This window comes from Ranitomeya variabilis, chromosome 6 (genome assembly GCF_051348905.1).
Source record: "Ranitomeya variabilis isolate aRanVar5 chromosome 6, aRanVar5.hap1, whole genome shotgun sequence".
Taxonomy (NCBI): Eukaryota; Metazoa; Chordata; class Amphibia; order Anura; family Dendrobatidae; genus Ranitomeya; species Ranitomeya variabilis.
Window position 1 is genome coordinate 340088460 of NC_135237.1, and position 27294 is coordinate 340115753.

At 42.2% G+C, this 27294-nt stretch overlaps 1 protein-coding gene across 1 annotated transcript in view; it reads right to left on the bottom strand.

Annotated features, from left to right (window-relative positions):
• LOC143783277 (uncharacterized) overlaps window positions 1-27294 on the bottom strand; it is a 292496-nt gene that overhangs the window by 197079 nt on the left and 68123 nt on the right. The window contains exon 3 of the mRNA XM_077271688.1: window positions 14886-14933. The gene's annotated coding sequence lies outside the window, so the exon portion shown is untranslated. The remainder of the gene's footprint in view (window positions 1-14885; window positions 14934-27294) is intronic.

Here is a 27294-nt window from a genome sequence, read left to right on the forward strand (position 1 = left end):
TTTGTGTTTACGGGCACCATCTTCAATTTTGTACTCTGCGTCAGGGAGGCTCTGCTGGTGTCCCGGAGGAGGACCAGCTTGGAGCACAACTGTCATCCGTTTGGAGGAGGGTGAAACAGCGCTTGCAGAGTGTGGGTGCTAGGTACAAATGAGTGGCTGACAGTAGACGTGTGCCAGGTCCGGATCTGAGTGTGGGTGACTGGGTGTGGTTGTCCACAAAAAACATAAAACTCAAAATACCTTCCCTGAATACGAGTCCAAGGTTTATTGGTCCATTTAGGGTCGCCGCCATCATTAACCTGGTAGCCTTCCGATTGGAGCTCCCTACGGTATTATAAAATACACAACGTGTTCCACAGATCTTTATTAAAAAAGGTGGTGGGTTCCGTGGACGTGGCGCCTATGCCATCTCCAGTCTTGGTGGATGGCAATTTGGAGTTTGAAGTCTCCAAGGTTGTTGACTCTCGAGTAGTGCACCGCACATTACAGTATCTGGTACACTGGCATGGTTATGGGCCGGAGGAGAGGTCTTGGGTTCCTGCCTCGGACATACATGCTGACCGGCTGGTCAGTATGTCTCACCGTCGCCATCCGGACAAGCCAGGTCCTATAAGTCGTGAGGGCCCTGGGGTCCCTCGTAGAAGGTGGGGTACTGTCATGTCGGACACTATTCACACTAGGGCGTCCGACAGACAGCGGTAATTCCACATATGTCCTCTATATGCTCAGTGTTGCCAGCTAGACTTTATCCAGGTTGTCCGGGCTTAATCTGGCTGGTACTCGGGTTGAAGGCTGGGTCAATCCCACAGTGTTTAAATAGACGTGCTGGATTTTGGGCGTCGCTGATTATAGCTTGTGCCTCGTGCCTAGTGTTTCCGGTCTGGAGTGGTGGTCTGGTAGAAGGAGTATCGTATCTGGTGGTGTATTATCCTTTGTTATATTTCTCCTTCCTATAGTTGTATTCGCTTTGCCCTGAGCACATTATTGTGTTTTCCAGTTCGTCAGTGGCGTGTTACGTTTTAAGTTTTCCCTGTCAGTGCTTTCTGTGGTAGTTGGTGTGTCATCTCTTCACTGGGTGGTGGGTGGCGGTTTCAGCATAGGGTTGAAACAGGAGTTAGGGCCAGGCCTGGTGGCCCAGACAAGCACACCATTAGTGTAAATTCTGGGAGAGGGACAGACAGGGTTTCCCCTAGTCTGAGGGTTATCGCAGGGTCCCGGGTAATCAGCCTTAACTTCCCTTGGCTTTCCGTGACACCTCTGACCTTGTGCCAAAAAAACAGCTGCATGGATTCTTCTAAGCAGCTGCCTAGCACTCTGAAAATGCAAATGGTGGAGGCCCACAAAGCATGAAAATGCTATAAGAAGATAGCAAATCATTTTCAAGTTCCCGTTTGCTCAGTTCAAAACGTAATAAGGAAATGGCAGTTAAGAGGAACAGTGGAGTTGAAGATAAGCTCTGGAAGACCAAGCAACATTTCAGTGAGAGCTGCTTGTAGGATTGCTAGAGAGGCAAATTAGAGCCACTATATGACTGCAAAAGACCTTCACAAAGATTTAGCAGACTCTAGAGTTGTGGTACATTGTTCTACTGTTCTGACTTCTGCACAAATATGGCCTTCATGGAAAAGTCATCAGAAGAAAACCTCTCCTGTGTCCTCACCATAAAATTCAGTGTCAGATGTATGCAAAACAACATCTAAACAAGCCAGATGCATTTTGTAAACAAGTCCTGTGGGCCTATGAGGTCAAAATAGAACTATACTAATGATCAAAGGTATGTGTGGAGAAAACAGGGAACATAATTTCAAGAAAAAAGAACATCTCGAAAACTATTAAGCATAGGAGAGGATCAATCATGTTTTGGGGTTGTGTTGCAGCTAGTGATGATCAAATAGTGAAATATTTGGATTCAGGAAAATCGGCACAAATAATTTCTAATATTCGTGTAATCTTACCGAATAACAAATACAATGGAAGTCAATGGAAAAGCCGAATATTTTTCAGCTGGACCAAACAAACAGGTCCAGGGGCATGGAAATTGAAATGAAATTGATGGGAAAGAGCTAAAACTAAATGGGAACAGCATGGAAAAGATGCCTGCATGCCTTTCTGACTATTTTATGGTGTCTGTGAATAATGTTGTCCGACTATTGCAACGTTTTAGGGATTTTTAAAAGACCTACCAAACCAATTTTTTTTTAAAGGGAAAAATGCTAAGAAACATTTTTTCCTTCATAATTACATGTATATAACGCTAAAAAAAAAATTATACCTCCCCTTTAGTATATGTTCACATGGAGCGTTTTGGCTTTAGTTTTTCCTTTAACATTTGTGAGAGTTCTCACTACTAAATTTGGGAGGTTACTCCCTCATGGCAAATAGTTAGCAAGATAGTGGAATACATATTCCCCATCCCTTTACAATGCCTTTTCAAACATGCCCATTTGAATTTTGGGCCTCGCCCGCCACCACCACCATCACATCCAACGCTATCTAATTATGCGGCCCATGATTCACATTTTCAGAAGGCAAGCAAGTGCTGTGAAACTTGCGTTTTGCAAGCTCAACGGTTCATTTTTGCCACTGGATCCCAATGGAACAACTGTTATAGCGGGTGAATCCGCTGTAAGGTGAATATAATACAGCAGTTGGGGGAACTGTATTATCACTATCAGGAAATTGAATCTACCAGACACCAAAAGCATTAGAATTAAATTCTGTATACAGTGTATGCAAGTGAGGATCTCTATTGTCAGTCTGTCAGGCCTAAAACTCATGTCAGTAACATGTACAAGCCTCATTTTACTTGGAAGCAGCCTCCTCAAGGAAAAGAGACAGGAGTGCCATTGACCCATCTGCACATGCCTACGCAGTTCTTCTGGAAACTACACAACCAGGCAGAATATCTTTTGCATGATTTGAGCAACAATTGAGTAATTAGAGGATATGTCTCAGAGAGTGTCGAGGTCTGTGGAGTGTATTACTCAGGTGACAGGCAGTGCTACAGAGCTCACTTAAAGGTCTTAGCGTGGCAATGACGATGTTCCAATATGTGTAAGGCTGCCACCTAAATACAGTAGGTCTATGGAGTGCATTAACCCAGTCTCCTAGACATAGTTAAAATATACAGAAACTGGCCAATGCCCCACCACCATTTATTTTGTGCAAGGCTGAAACATGAAGGATTGTGTGAAGCATGTTAATGCATTCATGTTCCAAAGTGTCCAAGTGCAGACCCAAAAATCAACATCAGGCTACTAGATACATGCTTAAAGAGACTGTGAGAAGGGCAACACAATAAAAAATTATAATAATAGAATATATAGAGATTGAGAGTAGAAATTTGACCTTTGCACAATGTATAAAAGTTTCCAAAAATTAAACCAATAGAAGATTTTGATTTTTTTTTAAGATCGCCTTGCTGACACACTCCAAGTGTCGAGTAATGAAGATTATTGCCCCTTCTAAATTGTCACTTAAGATTATCTCTACTCGAATTGTGGCAGTCGCACAGCTGCTAAAGATATGCTATTTCTAAAACAAATATATTTTGGGGGGGATTTTTTTACATTGCCTTTATAAGCCATGCCAACCACAGAGTCTGGGAAATTTATGGTAAATAGTGATGTTTCTGTAGCTCAAGAGGCTTTGCACCAGTCGCACAACTGCTAGACAGATATTAGGTATTTAACCCCTTCATGACCCAGCCTATTTTGACCTTAATGACCTGGCCATTTTTTGCAATTCTGACCAGTGTCCCTTTATGAGGTAATAACTCAGGAATGCTTCAACGGATCCTAGCGATTCCGAGACTGTTTTTTCGTGACATATTGGGCTTCATGTTAGTGGTAAATTTAGGTCGATAATTTCTGAGTTTATTTGTGAAAAAAACGGAAATTTGGCGAAAATTTTGAAAATTTCGCAATTTTCACATTTTGAATTTTTATTCTGTTAAACCAGAGAGTTATGTGACACAAAATAGTTAATAAATAACATTTCCCACATGTCTACTTTACATCAGCACAATTTTGGAAACAATTTTTTTTTTTGCTAGGAAGTTATAATGGTTAAAATTTGACCAGTGATTTCTCATTTTTACAACAAAATTTACAAAACCATTTTTTTTAGGGACCACCTCACATTTGAAGTCAGTTTGAGGGTTCTATATGGCTGAAAATACCCAAAAGTGACACCATTCTAAAAACTGCACCCCTCAAGGTGCTCAAAACCACATTCAAGAAGTTTATTAACCCTTCAGGTGTTTCACAGCAGCAGAAGCAACATGGAAGGAAAAAATTAACATTTAACTTTTTAGTCACAAAAATGATCTTTTAGCAACAATTTTTTTATTTTCCCAAGGGTAAAAGGAGAAACTGGACCACGAACTTTGATGTCCAATTTGTCCTGAGTACGCTGATACCTCATATGTGGGGGTAAACCACTGTTTGGGCGCACGGCAGGGCTCGGAAGGGAAGGAGCACCATTTGACTTTTTGAATGAAAAATTGGCTCCAATCTTTAGCGGACACCATGTCGCGTTTGGAGAGCCCCCGTGTGCCTAAACATTGGAGCTCCCCCACAAGTGACCCCATTTTGGAAACGAGACCCCCCAAGGAACTTATCTAGAAGCATAGTGAGCACTTTAAACCCCCAGGTGCTTCACAAATTAATCCGTAAAAATGAAAAAGTACTTTTTTTCGCAAAAAAATTATTTTAGCCTCAATTTTTTCATTTTCACATGGGCAACAGGATAAAATGGATCCTAAAATTTGTTGGGCAATTTCTCCTGAGTACACCGATACCTCACATGTGGGGGTAAACCACTGTTTGGGCACATGGTAAGGCTCGGAAGGGAAGGAGCGCCATTTGACTTTTTGAATGAAAAATTATCTCCATCGCTAGCGGACACCATGTCAGGTTTGGAGAGCCCCTGTGAGTCTAAACATTGGAGCTCCCCCACAAGTGATCCAATTTTGGAAACTAGACCCCCCAAGGAACTTATCTAGAAGCATATTGAGCACTTTAAACCCTCAGGTGCTTCACAAATTGATCCGTAAAAATGAAAAAGTACTTTTTTTTCACACAAAATTTCTTTTAGCCTCAATTTTTTCATTTTCACATGGGCAACAGGATAAAATGGATCCTAAAATTTGTTGGGCAATTTCTCCTGAGTACGCCGATACCTCATATGTGGGGGTAAACCACTGTTTGGGTGCACGGCAAGGCTCGGAAGGGAAGGCGCGCCATTTGACTTTTTGAATAGAAAATTAGCTCCAATCATTAGCGGACACCATGTCGCGTTTGGAGAGCCCCTGTGTGCCTAAACATTGGAGCTCCCCTACAAGTGACCCCATTTTGGAAACTAGACCCCCCAAGGAACTTATCTAGATGCATAGTGAGCACTTAAAACCCCCAGGTGCTTCACAGAAGTTTATAACGCAGAGCCATGAAAATAAAAAAAATATTTTTCTTTCCTGAAAAATGAATTTTAGCCCGGAATTTTTTATTTTCCCAAGGGTAATAGGAGAAATTGGACCCCAAACGTTGTTGTCCAGTTTGTCTTGAGTACGATGATACCCCATATGTGGGGGTAAACCACTGTTTTGGTGCACGGCAGGGCTCGGAAGGGAAGGCACGCCATTTGGCTTTTTGAATGGAAAATTAGCTTCAATCATTAGCGGACACCATGTCGTGTTTGGAGAGCCCCTGTGTGCCTAAACATTGAAGCTCCCCCACAAGTGACCCCATTTTGGAAACTAGACCTCCCAAGGAACTAATCTAGATGTGTGGTGAGCACTTTGAACCCCCAAGTGCTTCACAGAAGTTTATAACGCAGAGCCATGAAAATAAAAAATAATTTTTCTTTTCTCAAAAATGATTTTTTAGCCCACAATTTTTTATTTTCCCAAGGGTAACAGGAGAAATTGGACCCCAAAAGTTGTTGTGCAGTTTCTCCTGAGTATGCTGATACCCCATATGTGGGGGTAAACCACTGTTTTGGCACACGTCGGGGTTCGGAAGGGAAGTAGTGACGTTTTGAAATGCAGACTTTGATGAAATGCTCTGCTGGCGTCACGTTGCATTTGCAGAACCCCTGATGTGCCTAAACAGTAGGAACTCCCCACAAGTGACCCCACTTTGGAAACTAGACCCCCAAGGGAACTTATCTAAATGTGTGGTGAGCACTTTGAACCCCCAAGTGCTTCACAGAAGTTTATAATGCAGAGCTGTGAAAATAATAAATGTGTTTTCTTTCGTCAAAAATATTTTTTTAGCCCAGAATTTTTTAACTTTCCCAAGGGTAACAGGAGAAATTTGACCCCAATATTTGTTGCCCAGTTTGTTGTGAGTACGCTGATACCCCATATGTGGGGGTGAACTACTGTTTGGGCACATGCCGGGGCTCGGAAGGGAAGTAGTGATGATTTAGAATGCAGACTTTGATGGAATGGTCTGCGGGCATCATGTTACATTTGCAGAGCCCCTGATGTGCCTAAACAGTAGAAACCCCCCACAAGTGACCCCATTTTGGAAACTAGACCCCCAAGGAACTTATCTAGATGTGTGGTGAGCACGTTCAACCCCAAGTGCTTCACAGAAATTTACAACGCAGAGCCGTGAAAATAAAAAATCATTTTTCTTTCCTCAAAAAAGATGTTTTAGCAAACAATTTTTTATATTCACAAAGGTAACAAGAGAAATTTGACCCCAATATTTGTTGCCCAGTTTGTTGTGAGTACGCTGATACCCCATATGTGGGGTTAAACCACTGTTTGGGCGCGCGTCAGGGCTCGGAAGGGAAGTAGTGACATTTGAAATGCAGACTTTGATGGAATGCTCTGCGGGCGTCATGTTGCATTTGCAGAGCCCCTGATGTGCCTATAGAGTAGAAACCCCCCACAAGTGACCCTATTTTGGAAACTAGACCCCCCAAGGAACTTATCTAGATGTGTGGTGAGCACGTTCAACCCCCAAGTGCTTCACAGAAGTTTACAACGCAGAGCCGTGAAAATAAAAAATCCTTTTTTTTTCCTCAAAAAAGATGTTTTAGCAAGCATTTTTTTATTTTCACAAGGGTAACAGGAGAAATTGGACCCCAATATCTGTTGCCCAGTTTGTCCTGAGTACGCTGGTACCCCATATGTGGGGGTAAACCACTGTTTGGGCGCACGTCGGGACTTGGAAGGGAGGGAGCACCATTTGACTTTTTGAACGCAAGATTGGCTGGAATCAATGGTGGCGCCATGTTGCGCTTGGAGACCCCTAATGTGCCTAACCAGTGGAAACCCCTCAATTCTAACTTCAACACTAACCCCAACACACCCCTAACCCTAATCCCAACTGTAGCCATAACCCTAATCACAACCCTAACTCCAACACACCCCTAACCACAACCCTAACCCCAACACACCCGTAACCCTATTCCCAACCCTAACCCTAATCCTAACCCTAATCCCAACCCTAACCCTAATCCCAACCCTAACCACAACTGTAACCCCAACACACCCCTAACTAGGGTTGAGCGAAACGGGCCGGCCATTTTCAGAAGTCGCCGACTTTTGGCAAAGTCGGGTTTCATGAAACCCGACCCCTGTGTGGGGTCGGCCATGAGGTCGGCGATCTTCTGAATCTGGTATCGGAATTCCGATACCGAGTTCCGATATGTTTGCGATATCGGAAATCGATATCGTAATCCATATTTAAGTGTAAAATAAAGAATCAAAATAAAAAATATTGATATACTCACCCTCGGACACGCCCTGGTACTAACTGGCAGCCTTCCTTCTTAAGAATGAGCGCGTTTAGGGCCTTAGATGACGTCACGGCTTCTGATTGGTCGTGTGCCGCTCATGTGACCGCCACGCGACCAATCACAAGCCGTGATGTAATTCTCAGGTCCTAAATTCCTCATTCTAGGAATTTAGGACCTGAGAATTACGTCACGGCTTGTGATTGGTCGCGTGAGCGGTCACATGGGTGGCCGCGACCAATCACAAGCCGTGACGTCATCTAAGGCCCTTCACGTGCTCATTCTTAAGAAGGAAGGCTACCAGAAACAAGCAGGGCGCGTCCGAGGGTGAGTATATACCTAATAGAAATATACTCACCCTCGGCTTCTTTCCGGCAGCCTTCCTTCCTAAGAATGAGCGCGTGAAGGGCCTTAGATGACGTCACGGCTTGTGATTGGTCGCGGCCGCCCATGTGAGCGGCACGCGACCAATCAGAAGCAACCAATCAAACGCGCTCATTTTAAGCAAAGAAGGCTGCCGGTTACCAGCGGTGATGTCCAGGGGCCTCCGGAGAGGTGAGTATATCAATATTTTTTATTTTAATTCTTTATTTTACACATTAATATGGATCCCAGGGCCTGAAGGAGAGTTTCCTCTCCTTCAGACCCTGGGAACCATAGTATCCCATTGCACTGCATTGGGTTTCGTGTTTCGGCCGACCCCGACCCCGACTTTTTTATAGGATCGGCCGATTTCACTCGACCCGACTTTTGAGAAAGTCAGGTTTCGTGAAACCCGACCCGATCCTATAAAAATAAAAGTCGCTCAACCCTACCCCTAACCCTATCCGTAATCCTAACCACAAGCCTAATCTTAACCCTATTTCCAACCCTAGCCCTAATTCCAACCCTAACTCTAATTCCAACCCTAACCCTAAGGCTATGTGCCCACGTTGCGGATTCGTGTGAGATTTTTCCGCACCATTTTTGAAAAATCCGCGGGTAAAAGGCACTGCGTTTTACCTGCGGATTTACAGCAGATTTCCAATTTTTTTTTCTGCGGATTTCACCTGCGGATTCCTATTGAGGAACAGGTGTAAAACGCTGCGGAATCCGCACAAAATTGACATGCTGCGGAAAATACAACGCAGCGTTTCCGCATGGTATTTTTGTGCACCATGGGCACAGCGGATTTGGTTTTCCATAGGTGTACCTGGTACTGTAAACCTGATGCAAAACTGCTACGAATTCGCAGCGGCCAATCCGCTGCGGATCCGCAGCCAATCCGCTGCGGATCCGCGACCAATCCGCTGTGGATCCGCAGCCAAATCCCCACTGTGTGCACATGCCCTAACCCTACCCCTAACCCTAACCCTACCCCTAACCCTACCCCTAACCCTAACCCTAGTTCTAACCCTAGTGGAAAAAGAAAAAAAAATATTTTCTTTTTTTTATTATTGTCCCTACCTATGGGGGTGATAAAGGGGGGGGTCATTTACTATTTTTTTTATTTTGATCACTGTGATAGGTTATATCGCAGTGATCAAAATATACCTGGGACGAATCTGCCGGCTGGCAGATTCGGCGGGCGCACTGCGCATGCGCCCGCCATTTTGGAAGATGGCGGCGCCCATGGAGAAGACGGACGGACGCCCGGAGGCTCGGTAAGTATGAGGGGGGGTGATCTGAGCATGGGGGGGATCTGAGCACGGAGGTGGCATCGGAGCACGGGGGGAGCGGACAGGACGACGGGGGAGCGGGCAGGACGACCTAGGGGGGCGGACCACATAACGGAGGACTGGGGAGGAGATCGGTGGGTGTGGGGGGGACAGATTAGGTTTTCCAGCCATGGCCGATGATATTGCAGCATCGGCCATGGCTGGATTGTAATATTTCACCAGTTTTCATAGTGAAATATTACAAATCGCTCTGATTGGCTGTTTCACTTTCAACAGCCAATCAGAGCGATCGTAGCCACGTGGGGTGAAGCCACCCCCCCTGGGATGAAGTACCACTCCCCCTGTCCCTGCAGATCGGGTGAAATTGGAGTTAACCTTTTCACCCGATCTGCAGGGACGTGATCATTCCATGACGCCACATAGGCGTCATGGGTCGGATTGTCACCGACTTTCATGATGCCTACGTGGCGTCAAAGGTTGGGAAGGGGTTAAGCAATAGAAGAGGAATATTATTTAGCAATTAGATTTTAAAATGGAAGTTACTATATCCTGCCACTGAGGAATATTATTTTGTGGTAAAAATAAAATAAAACTAAATTATAGGCTGCTACACAGGAATTTTATGTAGCTCCCAAAAATGGTTTTATATATATTGTTGCTCCCTAATAATATTTCCCTCTACAAATAGCTGTTTTTATATTTTAGTAATGGATTAAACCATCCCTATTTCACCCTAATCCCACAGTCTGTTCCTTATACTAACTACTATGCAACACTGGGGAAAATAGCAGAGAGCTGCAGCATGCACTTGCAATGATGAGAATACCCCGCTGCCTACCTTTCACTCTCCCTCCTATTAAATCTCCCACCAAGCTATCCCTACCTAACAAACAATTAATCTTCACAATCTTCAGCTCTTTAAAGAGCTTTTTTTTGGGGGGGGATAAGCCCTTATCTCTCTCCCTAAGCTCCTTTCACTCTCCCTACGCTCAAATTATGCTCTCCCTATGCTGTTTCTGACTGCAATGTGCACAAGATGGCACCGGCAGCCTTTAAATATCCCCTATGGTGCTGGAAGGCCAGCCAATTACAGTAGTGCCACACCAAAGATGATGCTGACATTACTGTAATTGGCAAGCCAGCCCAGCATGTTCATTGGCTGCAAATAAAGCGCCAAACATACAGGGCGGATCAGTCGATTATACCGAGGTGAATACCTAATTGCCTAATGTATATATATATATATATATATATATATATATATATATACATATATATACATACATACAGTATACTCTTTTGTAACCCTTGCTACACATTTTATTTAACAATTTTATTTAGCATGCAATTGAATTAATATTTTACAGTAAAACATTATTTTTCTTTGATTCTTCTCCTTGCCATCAGCACTATGGCCTAATTTTAGGTTGAACTATGCTACAATTGCAATGTGGAAAAAAAAAATAAATTACAAATTCGATTATATCAGCCAAAACCAAAGTATTATAATATCTCCTTTTTTTGATCAACCTTCAATGAATAATGTTAATGAGGTTGAGGAAAAAATTCTGCACTCTCTCTAAGTGACTGCTGACCGCCTAATCAAGCCAGTGTGCAATGCAAAAAGTGCAGGAGAGTCTAGTTGATACATGAGAATCGAAACGGTAAGTGACCAAAACTATCCAAATTGCATAATTGCATGACTGCCCACTCGTACAGGGAATACATGGGGATCATGACAGTGTGAGTACTGCAGTCTACCACATAGAGTGATGGCATACTCTTCTTTTTAGCTTGGTAACTCCCTTTTAGATTAAATATCAGCTAAATTAAATGAAATTATTGACCATTAGAACAAGAACCTCTGCCCCTCCACTGGGAAATAGCATCATTGCTAAGCATTGAAACTTTAATATGAGAAGTCTATGTAGTTATTAGTCATACTATCAGCAATTTACTGTTGCGATTTTTTTAAAACCGAGCTTAAAGCTGAATGCTACCAATGTTACCATCTAACAATTTTATTTTAAAAAAATGCATTTCGGACTGTAACTGGTAAGAGAACATGAAACTTGTGAAAATCCGTATCTGCAAATGATGCACAGCTCTTTACTGAGAAATGTAGATGTATCCAGTAAGTTTAGCATTTATCATGGTCACTATGAGATATGGTAATTTAGAAAGGTTCTACATAGATAGTAAAAGGCATAGAATTTGATACATTGCTGACATGTAGGGCGTTGTGAATAATGAACTACTACATTCAGTTTGGCTATTAATATTAAAGCTCATTTTTTTATTAATGCCCGAGATAATGCCTGAGTCTGATTTGACAAAACATGGAAAAAAATTCTCTACAACTAAGAAAAGAACTAATTTATAACCAGTGACAAGTAGAACCTATGAAGTTTTTAAAAGAATGTGATTGTTGTCAAAAGGAATTGGGTAAAACAATGCTGTGTTCAGTTCTGGTTCTACTCAAAGCCATGGCTGAGGGGCTGCTGGAAGGCTGGTGGGCACAGACCAGCAAGGAAGTGAATTTTGCATACTGTACGGATCATCGCTCAGTTCAGGGCAGTCAGATTGAATCTGTGATCAACCAAATGTGCTTCATGAAACCGTCAGCCCTCATTTATGTCTAGCTGTTTTCTTCTGTCCTACTGTAAACAAGCCATGCTCTGAGCTGTCTCTCTACCCTTATCTATTTATGAGGATCACACAGACAGACCTCATAAGCAGCCACACAGATAAAGTTAAAGTTACTGTTTCCAGACAGCAGTCCCTGCGTTGGCTGGAAGTCAAACAGAAGAGCAACTTTGGAGTGACAGAGTTTTAGTTCCTTTTAGAAAATGCATACCTCCGATACATACACATAGTGGCATCCTACGTCTCTTTCATGAAATTAAATTAGGGCGCCTTAATGTGAACAACTGTTTCTAGCATCAGCAACCTAGCTCAAAAGCTGTGGTCTTACTTTTATGATCTCACCTTTCTTTGGGCTTAGCTGGAATCCTAAGAAAGCAATATCTTGTCATGCTGGCACAGTTCCAGATATCTACAAAATCAGTGCCTTGAACAAAGGGAGGGGTGTTTTGTTGGTAAGAAAAAAGCAGGTATTGTATTTTTTTTCCGATCTGATTTATGAACCATCCAAGTGCATGCTTCATTTTATATATGTTAATATTAAAATAAAACTGTATTCTAGGATTTTATATTTTATTGTTGTAGTATCGAAATAAATGTATTATTGTGTTAGGTTTATTTTAGCAATTGTATTGGTAATAACAGTTTTCTTATAATAATAGTAATTTATGTTACGTTTTTAACATTATGATAAGAAATTAAATATTATTATAAAGAAGAATTGAGTTTTCTGATGAAATAATTGTTTGCGTTATATTTACTATTTGTTAAATTAATGGCCAGGGTACTGGTTGTATTTTAAGAAAGTATCTAATAAAATATTTATATTGGAAAATAATTTTATATAAAATCCTAACTATTATTGCATTAGGTTGTAAAAACTGTACAATCCAATTTAATTTATTTTTTAGATTATGTAACAGTAGCAAAAAAAAAAAGGGAAAACAAGTATTTCTTACATCCAATTGAATAAAAAAAAAGCTGAAAAGTCTAATGAATTATGGGCATGACATCATTAAATATCCAACAAAACATCACTAGAATAGGCAAGGTAGCGTAAAACAAAATTGGACATCAAGTTATGCGTTGCATTTACATAGTGATATTTTCTATCTGTATTTATATTTTGATTTTAACACAATAGTGTTCATTTTTTATGTTAAAGAGAGAGCAGGAAAACTTTATTCCAAAGAAAATAATAATAAAGGAAGCATAAAAAAATACATGTGCCATCAAAGGTTTGTAGTTGTCTGCTGTGTTATGCACTTGGTAAGACATCAGAATGTCTTTGAAGATGGAAAAAGCATGGCAATCAATAATACCATCAGGCACTACTAATGAGGGTATTTCTATTCTATTAATTTCTAAAGTATTCTAAAGTCATCTTAACCCATTTTCACAAGTTCATAAATCTTTCTAAGGTAATATTTATACCTGAAGGGCATGCTTAAAACACCAAAGTACATGCATTTTCAGTTTTCCTTGCCATTGTCAGAGCTGCTTATAATAACTGCATGTTATTTAACATAAAGGCAATAAAAAAAGACATTTAATAACTTGCCGAATAATACACTACAACAAACAGGTCGAGGAGAGAAGTGGCTGCAGCTGCGTCTTTTGGTTGCACTTGTCTATATTTGCGCTTCCTGTTTAAATAATAATCAGCATGCTGACAGGTTAAATGAAGTTAGGATTGTCAGAAACTGGATGTGGGTAGTAATTCATTTAGTTTAATATGCTTGTTGGCACACAGCTCACGTGACAGATAATGTTCCAACATGTCACTGATAGGACCTTTCACCACAGCTTTAGAGATCTACCGGGCATTTCAGAGCTTTCTTAGGTCAAAGGGTAAAACCATGTGTAATTCACAACAGGAAAGGTCTCCCGGTCAATCCAGAGAAACAATTAGACTACTTGTTCCACCACTATTCTTTATTAGAATCCAGTGATCCTTAGTTTTAAGTAGTGTAGCACGAACTAAGAGAGGACTACGGCTACAGCTAAATATGTTATAAACCTTAAAACAAGTATGTGTACAGTTTATTGAGGTTTTATCAAGATCATCCAAATTTACCTTCTGAAGTCGAGCTGGATACCTATGATAGAACAAGACATCTAATATTCATTTTTCCTTGTTGTGAACTAGTGGCTGTGGTGGTGGTATGAATGTACTTTTTTTTTCCTCCGTTGATGGACCCAGGGCAAAGATTTCAAGTGCTCATCTTTCCGACATTAGAAAGTAAGTAAAAACAATTTATAGCATAGCAAAATGTAAAATAGCCAATTTTGTGACGCCTACAGGAATGGCATACATAGAAAGAAGGAGACTTATATCAAAGATCAAAATGGGTCCTTCATTAAGGTTTTGTCATCCAAGACAGAAAAGTCTTAGGTTGTTTTCCCTTACCACCCTTTCGATGATAGTTGGGTAATTTAGCTACCTCTTGCTTACACACCTTTGGAAAAGAGACACTTGCATGAGTTCTTGCTACCAAACAGAACAAGAGATCAAGCTAGGCAAAGCCCCACTTTCACCCATGTCTGCCTCTATGGTATTTATTCCTAGGATAGATTCCTGCGATACGATATGTGGTATGTAAAGCTCATCCCTTGTTAGCCCCAATGTTATCAGTTGTATCTAGAGAAACTCAGCCTCAGGTGTTTGACCCATAACTTCAATAGATTGGGAGGTGTATACACTCTGAGTAGAATTCCCAGAATTCAAAATACTTGTCCTGCAGGGGGCACTATACAACTTTATTATTTGCCTTATGCATAAAATTTTCATGTATGAAAAATTTTCATTTTTCATCTAATGCTTTGTTTACTTACTGAAAGAAATATTTGCCATATTTTTCTTCCTTACAGGAAATGTGTTACCTGTGGGAAAACAAACCAAATAAAGTCTGGTGACAAAAACTATTACAGTCCTGCATGTTTTGTGCTTTTTCTATTTTACATAATTTATTACAACAAGATTAATGTATTGTAGTATATACAACACATGTTCTTGTAACAAATGCCATTTATATTTATGACTTTGTATTGCTTTCTGTATACAACCATCTTTTCATACCGCAATGCATGTTATCTAAACAAAGGTTCATTAAAATACATTCATTAAGTGAAATATAATCCTCTTTAATGGCAGTGCAGTCATAATGGAACATTCGGCTAGACTTGACATATAAAATTCAAGGAGAGCGCATATTGCAAGTGCAAAAATATACAATTTACTTTTATTTATATACATTTATATAGCAATACTGGCAATTATAACAAATTATTAACATAGCACATAGTGTGATGGTGTTGAATCCTCAACATCACAGGAGCCTTTTTCAGATATGCTCACTTTTACTTTATTTGAATGTAAAGCATCTCATCTCAGCTACGTCTACCAGGAAATATTTAAAGCTTTGAACATCATTTTACATCCTATATATAGAGTTACAGCATGTAATATAGCCCAGAGCAACAGTCAGATTTCTACTGGTTGTTATTAGAACCAGTCGACAGCTTGTCAACAGATACAACCCTTACAGTGTAGCAGAGCTCTGCTAATGCAATACTTTGTGCAGCACTGAATTATGGGATGGCTCAATTTTGTTTCAATTTCATTACTATGCAAAGCATTATGCATGCAAATCAGTAAACCAGGGTGTGACTACAGAATATACAAGCATAACAACTCAACTATTTAAACATACAAACCCAAAGGGTTGTGAAAATAGCTATAGAGTAGTGTCCATGTAATTTTAAGTTGTTATACAGATTAAAATGGGCAAACCCGTTCATTTCAGCAATTGTTAAGGCTAGCGGAACGCACCAAATAATAAAAGTAGTAATAAGGGGCACTCGCAGTAATGGCGGACACTATATGGTGGTATAATATTGAAAACACAATACCGCAGAATGTGCGCTAGTGTTTGGTCACAGGACTCAGCCCCAAAGACACGGGGTTAGAGTCCCTCTAGGCCCACTAATGCAAGGCGCCGCACCGGCAATGCCAGGAAAGACTAAATAATAAATTTAGCGCACTGAGTGAGTGCAGCGTCGCTCTTGCGAACGCCACTAACCGCCCTAACTAGGGAATATATACTCGCACAAACTGCGCACGATGTCACACTGGAGAATACCTCTGGTCGTCACTGGTAGATTGTGCTCAGTGCTGGTATGCACTAACTGGCACTATTTCAGCTCCAAACACCCAGGCTCATGCAACAACGCAAGGGAAGGGGATAATTAGGAGCTTCCACCAGTAACATACACGCATTCACACACACTACGATATCAGGTTATATGTTGTGAAATTGGATTTTGGGCTCCCCCGGTGGCCACTGGTGGAATTGAACTGGTGTGCATCATCCTCTCTGTTCACCTGTTTCCATCAGGATGTGGGAGTCGCTATTTAGCCTTGCTCCTCTGTCACTTCCATGCCGGTCAACATTGTAATCAGAAGCCTTTCTGTGCATGTTCCTGCTGCTAGACAACTCCCAGCTAAGTTGGACTTTAGTCCTTGTTTGTTTTTGCATTTTGTTCCAGTTCACAGCTGTAGTTTCGTTTCTGTGTCTGGAAAGCTCTTGTGATCTGAAATTGCCACTCTGATGTTATGAGTTAATACTAGAGTCTTAAAGTAATTTCAGGATGGTGTTTTGATAGGGTTTTCAGCTGACCATGAAAGTGCCCTTTCTGTCTTCCTGCTATCTAGTAAGCGGACCTCAATTTTGCTAAACCTATTTTCATACTACGTTTGTCATTTCACCTAAAATCACCGCCAATATTTGTGGGGGCCTCTGTCTGCCTTTCGGGGAAATTTCTCTAGAGGTGAGCCAGGACTATATTTTCCTCTGCCAGGATTAGTTAGTCCTCCGGCCGGCGCTGGGCGTCTAGGGATAAAACGCAGGCTACGCTACCCGGCTACTGTTAGTTGTGCGGCAGGTTTAGTTCATGGTCAGTTTAGTTTCCATCCTTCCAAGAGCTAGTGCTTATGTTTGCTGGGCTATGTTCTCTTGCCATTGAGAACCATAACAGTTTGACCGGCCCAAAAAGGGTTAAATTAATTGACAGAGAAAGGAGAGAAAAGAGAAGTCTGCTGAAGATTTTTTTTTTTTTTTCCTTCAGTTCTGAGTGTGCTTGTAATTGAATCTCTTGCAAGTCTGCCTATATTGCAGCCTTTCTCTCTCTCTCTCCTTCTAATCCTGGAATGGCTCTGTGTTCACCTGTTTAAAATGGATATTCAGAGTTTAGCTGCAGGTTTGAATAATCTCACCACGAAAGTTCAAAATTTACAAGATTTTGTTGTTCATGTTCCTATATCTGAACCTAGAATTCCTTTGCCTGAATTTTTCTCGGGGAATAGATCTTGCTTTCAAAATTTCAAAAATAATTGCAAGTTGTTTTTGTCCCTGAAATCTCGCTCTGCTGGAGATCCTGCTCAGCAGGTCAGGATTGTGATTTCCTTGCTCCGGGGCGACCCTCAGGATTGGGCTTTTGCATTGGATCCAGGGGATCCTGCGTTGCTCAATGTGGATGCGTTTTTTCTGGCCTTGGGGTTGCTTTATGAGGAAACTCAGTTAGAACTTCAGGCGGAAAAGGCCTTGATGTCCCTATCTCAGGGGCAAGACGAAGCTGAAATATACTGCCAGAAATTCCGTAAATGGGCTGTGCTTACTCAGTGGAATGAGTGCGCCCTGGCGGCGAATTTCAGAGAGGGTCTCTCTGATGCCATTAAGGATGTTATGGTGGGGTTCCCTGTGCCTGCGGGTCTGAATGAGTCCATGACAATGGCTATCCAGATCGATAGGCGTCTGCGGGAGCGCAAACCTGTGCACCATTTGGCGGTGTCTACTGAGAAGACGCCAGAGAATATGCAATGTGATAGAATTCTGTCCAGAAGTGAACGGCAGAATTTTAGACGAAAAAATGGGTTGTGCTTCTATTGCGGTGATTCAACTCATGTTATATCAGCATGCTCTAAGCGTACTAAGAAGCTTGATAAATCTGTTTCAATTGGCACTTTACAGTCTAAGTTTATTCTATCTGTGACCCTGATTTGTTCTTTATCATCTATTACCGCGGATGCCTATGTCGACTCTGGCGCCGCTTTGAGTCTTATGGATTGGTCCTTTGCCAAACGCTGTGGGTATGATTTGGAGCCTCTTGAAACTCTTATACCCCTGAAGGGGATTGACTCCACCCCATTGGCTAGCAATAAACCACAATACTGGACACAAGTAACTATGCGGATTAATCCGGATCACCAGGAGATTATTCGCTTTCTTGTGCTGTATAACCTACATGATGTGTTGGTGCTTGGATTGCCATGGCTGCAATCTCATAACCCAGTCCTTGACTGGAAAGCTATGTCTGTGTTAAGCTGGGGATGTAAGGGGACGCATGGGGACATACCTGTGGTTTCCATTTCATCATCTATTCCCTCTGAGATTCCTGAATTCTTGACTGAATATCGTGACGTTTTTGAAGAACCTAAGCTTGGTTCATTACCTCCGCACCGGGAGTGCGATTGTGCCATAGATTTGATTCCGGGTAGTAAATACCCTAAGGGTCGTTTATTTAATCTGTCTGTGCCTGAACATGCTGCTATGCGAGAATATATAAAGGAGTCCTTGGAAAAGGGACATATTCGTCCTTCGTCATCTCCCTTAGGAGCCGGTTTTTTCTTTGTGGCTAAGAAAGATGGCTCTTTGAGGCCGTGCATTGATTATCGGCTTTTGAATAAAATCACGGTTAAATATCAATATCCGTTGCCACTGCTGACTGATTTGTTTGCTCGCATAAAGGGGGCCAAGTGGTTCTCTAAGATAGATCTCCGTGGGGCGTATAATTTGGTGCGAATTAAGCAGGGGGATGAGTGGAAAACCGCATTTAATACGCCCGAGGGCCACTTTGAGTATTTGGTGATGCCTTTTGGTCTTTCAAATGCCCCTTCAGTCTTTCAGTCCTTTATGCATGACATTTTCCGTGATTATTTGGATAAATTTATGATTGTGTATCTGGATGATATTTTGATTTTTTCGGATGACTGGGACTCTCATGTCCAGCAGGTCAGGAGGGTTTTTCAGGTTTTGCGGTCTAAATCCTTGTGTGTGAAGGGTTCTAAGTGCGTTTTTGGGGTTCAAAAGATTTCCTTTTTGGGATATATTTTTTCCCCCTCTTCCATCGAGATGGATCCTGTCAAGGTTCAGGCTATTTGTGATTGGACGCAACCCTCTTCCCTTAAGAGTCTTCAGAAATTTTTGGGCTTTGCTAACTTTTATCGTCGATTTATTGCTGGTTTTTCTGATGTTGTTAAACCATTGACTGATTTGACTAAGAAGGGTGCTGATGTTGCTGATTGGTCCCCTGCTGCTGTGGAGGCCTTTCGGGAGCTTAAGCGCCGCTTTTCTTCCGCCCCTGTGTTGCGTCAGCCTGATGTTGCTCTTCCTTTTCAGGTTGAGGTCAACGCTTCTGAAATCGGAGCTGGGGCGGTTTTGTCGCAGAGAAGTTCCGATTGCTCCGTGATGAGACCTTGTGCTTTTTTCTCGCTTAAATTTTCGCCCGCCGAGCGGAATTATGATGTTGGGAATCGGGAGCTTTTGGCCATGAAGTGGGCTTTTGAGGAGTGGCGTCATTGGCTTGAGGGGGCTAGACATCAGGTGGTGGTATTGACTGACCACAAAAATCTAATTTATCTTGAGTCCGCCAGACGCCTGAATCCTAGACAGGCGCGCTGGTCGTTGTTTTTCTCTCGGTTTAATTTTGTGGTGTCCTACCTGCCGGGTTCTAAGAATGTTAAGGCGGATGCCCTTTCTAGGAGTTTTGAGCCTGACTCCCCTGGTAATTCTGAACCTACAGGTATCCTTAAGGATGGAGTGATATTGTCTGCCGTTTCTCCAGACCTGCGGCGGGCCTTGCAGGAGTTTCAGGCGGATAGACCTGATCGTTGCCCACCTGGTAGACTGTTTGTTCCTGATGATTGGACCAGTAAAGTCATTTCTGAGGTTCATTCTTCTGCGTTGGCAGGTCATCCTGGAATCTTTGGTACCAGGGATTTGGTGGCAAGGTCCTTCTGGTGGCCTTCCCTGTCTCGAGATGTGCGAGGCTTCGTGCAGTCTTGTGACGTTTGTGCTCGGGCCAAGCCTTGTTGTTCTCGGGCTAGTGGATTGTTGTTGCCCTTGCCTATCCCGAAGAGGCCCTGGATGCACATCTCGATGGATTTTATTTCGGATCTTCCTGTTTCTCAGAAGATGTCTGTCATCTGGGTGGTGTGTGATCGTTTCTCTAAGATGGTCCATTTGGTTCCCCTGCCTAAGTTGCCTTCTTCTTCCGAGTTGGTTCCTCTGTTTTTTCAAAATGTGGTCCGTTTGCATGGTATTCTGGAGAATATCGTTTCTGACAGAGGTACCCAATTCGTGTCTAGATTTTGGCGAGCATTCTGTGCTAGGATGGGCATAGATTTGTCTTTCTCGTCTGCTTTCCATCCTCAGACTAATGGCCAGACCGAGCGGACTAATCAGACCTTGGAGACATATTTGAGGTGTTTTGTGTCTGCGGATCAGGATGATTGGGTTGCTTTTTTGCCTTTAGCGGAGTTTGCCCTCAATAATCGGGCCAGCTCTGCCACCTTGGTGTCTCCCTTTTTCTGTAATTCGGGGTTTCATCCTCGATTTTCTTCTGGTCAGGTGGAATCTTCGGATTGTCCTGGAGTGGATGCTGTGGTGGAGAGGTTGCATCAGATTTGGGGGCAGGTAGTGGACAATTTGAAGTTGTCCCAGGAGAAGACTCAGCTTTTTGCCAACCGCCGGCGTCGGGTTGGTCCTCGGCTTTGTGTTGGGGACTTGGTGTGGTTGTCTTCTCGTTTTGTCCCTATGAGGGTTTCTTCTCCCAAGTTTAAGCCTCGGTTCATCGGCCCGTACAAGATATTGGAGATTCTTAACCCTGTGTCCTTCCGTTTGGACCTCCCTGCATCTTTTTCTATTCATAATGTTTTTCATCGGTCATTATTGCGCAGGTATGAGGTACCGGTTGTGCCTTCCGTTGAGCCTCCTGCTCCGGTGTTGGTTGAGGGCGAGTTGGAGTACGTTGTGGAAAAAATCTTGGACTCCCGTGTTTCCAGATGGAAACTCCAGTATCTGGTCAAATGGAAGGGATACGGTCAGGAGGATAATTCTTGGGTGACTGCCTCTGATGTTCATGCCTCCGATTTGGTCCGTGCCTTTCATAGGGCTCATCCTGATCGCCCTGGTGGTTCTGGTGAGGGTTCGGTGCCCCCTCCTTGAGGGGGGGGTACTGTTGTGAAATTGGATTTTGGGCTCCCCCGGTGGCCACTGGTGGAATTGAACTGGTGTGCATCATCCTCTCTGTTCACCTGTTTCCATCAGGATGTGGGAGTCGCTATTTAGCCTTGCTCCTCTGTCACTTCCATGCCGGTCAACATTGTAATCAGAAGCCTTTCTGTGCATGTTCCTGCTGCTAGACAACTCCCAGCTAAGTTGGACTTTAGTCCTTGTTTGTTTTTGCATTTTGTTCCAGTTCACAGCTGTAGTTTCGTTTCTGTGTCTGGAAAGCTCTTGTGATCTGAAATTGCCACTCTGATGTTATGAGTTAATACTAGAGTCTTAAAGTAATTTCAGGATGGTGTTTTGATAGGGTTTTCAGCTGACCATGAAAGTGCCCTTTCTGTCTTCCTGCTATCTAGTAAGCGGACCTCAATTTTGCTAAACCTATTTTCATACTACGTTTGTCATTTCATCTAAAATCACCGCCAATATTTGTGGGGGCCTCTGTCTGCCTTTCGGGGAAATTTCTCTAGAGGTGAGCCAGGACTATATTTTCCTCTGCCAGGATTAGTTAGTCCTCCGGCCGGCGCTGGGCGTCTAGGGATAAAACGCAGGCTACGCTACCCGGCTACTGTTAGTTGTGCGGCAGGTTTAGTTCATGGTCAGTTTAGTTTCCATCCTTCCAAGAGCTAGTGCTTATGTTTGCTGGGCTATGTTCTCTTGCCATTGAGAACCATAACAGTTATACTAGCGCATGGCCGAGCGGCCATGCGAACCTCTTATAGTTGAAGCCTTCTGGCACCTTGCCAGTGGTCCAATCAGAGCCGCTTGAGGACATGGGCATGTGACCTCCAATGAGAGGTTGTCTCACGGGCATGCCCAGTAGGCAAAAAGCAGGACTTAGTCTCAGGAGCGTCTGCTCGCCGCTGACTAATGCTGGTTACAATAGCTGGACCTGGGATGGCAACAGTAACCAGACGCACAGTATCAGCTTTAGCAAGATGCTGGGACCGATGTCTCTGCTGAGCAGAATCCTCTGCGGCTGAGGACATCATTCGAGATTCCCCCTGTGCAGCAGTGGGAACTCGACACCTAACACTAATATCTCGAAAGATAAACAGTCTTCTGAGGACAGATGTTGATAGTAGGAAGGATTTGACCTGTGGATATGTTTTTATCTAACATGACCCATCCCGTAGAGGATCTGGTTAAAGCTTGGCAGTTGTTTATTTGCCTATCTATATAAAAAAAATGCAGCCTTCGTCACGATTGCTGAGTCATATTTAAGATCTAAATAACAGTGCCAGACAGTGCCAAATATTCTGCAATGTCTACTGACATAGATGCTTAGATATAGTAGAACAAAGAAAACAGAAGAAGCTGGTAAACTATAGTAACCCTTTCTCAAAAAATCAAACAACTGGATATCCAAATTTCAAGCTTACTGTAATGGGGTGTACATTCAATTTGTGATATTAAACTGTCATCATGTCAAACAATATGGTGGTCTGGTCAGCTTGAGATTACACCCATGGTAGTTTCTGTTAGGTAAAAACACCTAATAAGAATGAAAGATAGGGTCTCGTGTATAGAAAAACCATAGAAAAAAAGGGCCTTACAAAATATAACTTTTATTGATAATTTAAAAGGACTATACAAAAAAACTCCCACACAATCACTGCAAAACTGTCTAGCAGGAAAATAGACGGGATATATGTATATTTGCCATTTAGCAACTGTTAATTGCCAAAAAAAGAGGTATCCAGGGCTTTTAGTGGCTCTGTTCCTGCATATCATTGAAAACTCAAATTGTGAATAAAGTGCAAAATTAGTGCAATAAAAAAAAAAACATTTGGGTTGTTTTGGACACATATGTAGATATAATGCTTATACACAAATAGCTATGAATCCTTAATCAAAAAAGGGAGAGATATGGGGCCTGTATTAATTCTTTTGCACCTTATTAACTCTCCCTGCCTGACTGTGGAGGTTGGCACCCTACTGTGAAACGGCATGGTGCCCGCTCAACATTGATAGCCCTAAATGCTTTAGGCTATGTGCATACTTTGTGGGGTCCTCTGCGGGTTCTCCCGCAGCGGATTTGATAAATCTGCAGGGCAAAACCACTGCGGTTATCCCTGCAGATTTATTGCGGTTTGTTTTGCGGTTTCCGCTGCGGGTTTACTCCTATACTATTGATGCTGCATATGCAGCAATATGCAGCATCAATAGTAATGTTACAAATAACAAAAAAAAGGTTATATACTCACCATCTGACGTCCCGATCTCCTCGGCAATGCACGCGGCGGTCTGGTTCCAAAGATGCTGTGCGAGAAGGACCTTCGTGACGTCATGGTCATGTGACCTTGACGTCATCGCAGGCCCTGCTCGCACAGCAACCCTGAGACCGGACGGACGCGTGCAGTGCTGAGAGGTGAGTATATCATCATTTTTTATTTTAATTCTTTTTTTTTACACTATTTATGGTTCCCAGGGCCTGGAGGAGAGTCTCCTCTCCTCCACCCCGGGTACCATCTGCACATTATCCGCTTACTTCCCGCATCGTGGGCACAGCCCCATGCGGGAAGAAAGCGGATCAATGCATTCCTATGTGTGCAGAATCGCAGCGATTCTGCACAAAAGAAGTGACATGCTGCGGAATGTAAACCGCTGCGTTTCTGCGCGGTTTTTCCCACAGCATGTGCACAGTGGATTGCGGTTTCCATAGGGTTTACATGTAACTGTAAACGCAATGGAAACTGCTGCGGACCCGCAGCTGCAGAAACGCTGCGGTTCCGCGGTAAAAACCGCTATGTGTGCACATAACCTTAATGAAGCCCTAGACAGATAAACAGATCATGGACAATACCCTCCTCACTAAAGAAACATGGTATCTTATTCAACACACAATGGTAAGTCACCTATATGCACAGGATATAGCAAGAGTAGGCCGCCATATGAAGAGAAAGGATTTTAAATTTGTTAAAATGGGTACCGTAATCACTAAATAAACCAAAAGTTTGATATATACAAATATGCTCAAGATGTCAGTAAAGCAAAAAATTATAGTAAAATTGCATTATATACATATACAGTGGGGCAAAAAAGTATTTAGTCAGTCAGCAATAGTGCAAGTTCCACCACTTAAAAAGATGAGAGGCGTCTGTAATTTACATCATAGGTAGACCTCAACTATGGGAGACAAACTGAGAAAAAAATCCAGAAAATCACATTGTCTGTTTTTTTATCATTTTATTTGCATATTCTGGTGGAAAATAAGTATTTGGTCAGAAACAAACAATCAAGATTTCTGGCTCTCACAGACCTGTAACTTCTTTAAGAGTCTCCTCTTTCCTCCACTCATTACCTGTAGTAATGGCACCTGTTTAAACTTGTTATCGGTATAAAAAGACACCTGTGCACACCCTCAAACAGTCTGACTCCAAACTCCACTATGGTGAAGACCAAAGAGCTGTCAAAGGACACCAGAAACAAAATTGTAGCCCTGCACCAGGCTGGGAAGACTGAATCTGCAATAGCCAACCAGCTTGGAGTGAAGAAATCAACAGTGGGAGCAATAATTAGAAAATGGAAGACATTCAAGACCACTGATAATCTCCCTCGATCTGGGGCTCCACGCAAAATCCCACCCTGTGGGGTCAGAATGATCACAAGAACGGTGAGCAAAAATCCCAGAACCACGCGGGGGGACCTAGTGAATGAACTGCAGAGAGCTGGGACCAATGTAACAAGGCCTACCATAAGTAACACACTACGCCACCATGGACTCAGATCCTGCAGTGCCAGACGTGTCCCACTGCTTAAGCCAGTACATGTCCGGGCCCGTCTGAAGTTTGCTAGAGAGCATTTGGATGATCCAGAGGAGTTTTGGGAGAATGTCCTATGGTCTGATGAAACCAAACTGGAACTGTTTGGTAGAAACACAACTTGTTGTGTTTGGAGGAAAAAGAATACTGAGTTGCATCCATCAAACACCATACCTACTGTAAAGCATGGTGGTGGAAACATCATGCTTTGGGGCTGTTTCTCTGCAAAGGGGCCAGGATGACTGATCCGGGTACATGAAAGAATGAATGGGGCCATGTATCGTGAGATTTTGAGTGCAAACCTCCTTCCATCAGCAAGGGCATTGAAGATGAAACGTGGCTGGGTCTTTCAACATGACAATGATCCAAAGCACACCGCCAGGGCAACGAAGGAGTGTCTTCGTAAGAAGCATTTCAAGGTCCTGGAGTGGCCTAGCCAGTCTCCAGATCTCAACCCTATAGAAAACCTTTGGAGGGAGTTGAAAGTCCGTGTTGCCAAGCGAAAAGCCAAAAACATCACTGCTCTAGAGGAGATCTGCATGGAGGAATGGGCCAACATACCAACAACAGTGTGTGGCAACCTTGTGAAGACTTACAGAAAACGTTTGACCTCTGTCATTGCCAACAAAGGATGTATTACAAAGTATTGAGATGAAATTTTGTTTCTGACCAAATACTTATTTTCCACCAGAGTATGCAAATAAAATGATAAAAAAACAGACAATGTGATTTTCTGGATTTTTTTTTCTCAGTTTGTCTCCCATAGTTGAGGTCTACCTATGATGTAAATTACAGACGCCTCTCATCTTTTTAAGTGGTGGAACTTGCACTGTTGCTGACTGACTAAATACTTTTTTGCCCCACTGTAGGTATCCAAGATAAACTCAGGGATTCACATAGCCATAAACATTCATATAAAAATAGAAGGTGCTCCCCAATCAGAGTAAAGGAGAAATATCCAATTATTAATAGCGCATGATTCCAACATATCCTGCTGGGATCATACATATCCATAGTAGATGTACAGATTTTTCAATCAAAACGTGATAAAGGTATGACACTTATCATGAAACAACTCGTCCCCACGCATTTCCCTCTTTGTTATCCAGGGTTCCTTAGTGGACCGATGGGAGACCTCAATCTCTCTTCATATATGGATTAATGATTGTCGAGATGTTCTTTTCCTGAAAATCTGTGCCCTATTTTCTCCACATATACCTTTGATCATTGTGGCCAAAGAGTTCTATTGTCAGTCCGCAGGACTTGTTTATAAAATGCATCAGGCTTGCTTAGTAGTGATGAGCGAGCACTAAAATGCTCGGATGCTCATTGCTCGAACCAAGCAATTCCTAATACTCGAATGCTTTTCTTAGAACAATCGTCTCAAACTTTTACTCTACTTTAACGACTGACAATAACACATTCAAAATCAACAAGAAATTGTAGTTTACAGGAAAAAATGTTAAGAAATATTATTTCCTGTAAAATGGCTTAAAAAACAGAGACAGAAACATAATAATTAAATACCCTGCAGTGAATAATTAAATAACATAGTGCTGGATTATAATATGCGGTACTTAGTTAGCAGGTTTTTTGATTAAAAATTTGAAAACCATCCTGCCTCCACAATGCAACCGTAATTGAGACAGTCCTAACTTTAATATGAAAAACCTTACCATTTGATAAGTGACATGCATGTAGATAAGAGCAGAGATGGACTGAGACCAACTAGTGGATACACAGCCAAGGGAGACCACATCAATAATGCCTAGCTCAAAAGAAAGGAAGACCACACATTTATATGCTGCATGATGCAAACAGACAGAAAAATTCAAAGGTATGAACTGGGATATAAATTGTTGTGCATGCAGCACGTTCACAGTAACCACTAAACAGAAAAAAACACAGACAGAAACATAATGAATAAATACCCTGCTGTAAATATATAAATAGCATAGTGCATGAAAATAATATGCAGTACTTAGTTATTTTTTTATATTAATAGTAAATACAGTCATATGAAAAAGTTTGGGCACCCCTATTAATCTTAAGCTTAATGTTTTATAAAAATTGGTTTTTTTTGCAACAGCTATTTCAGTTTCATATATCTAATAACTGTTGGACACAGTAATG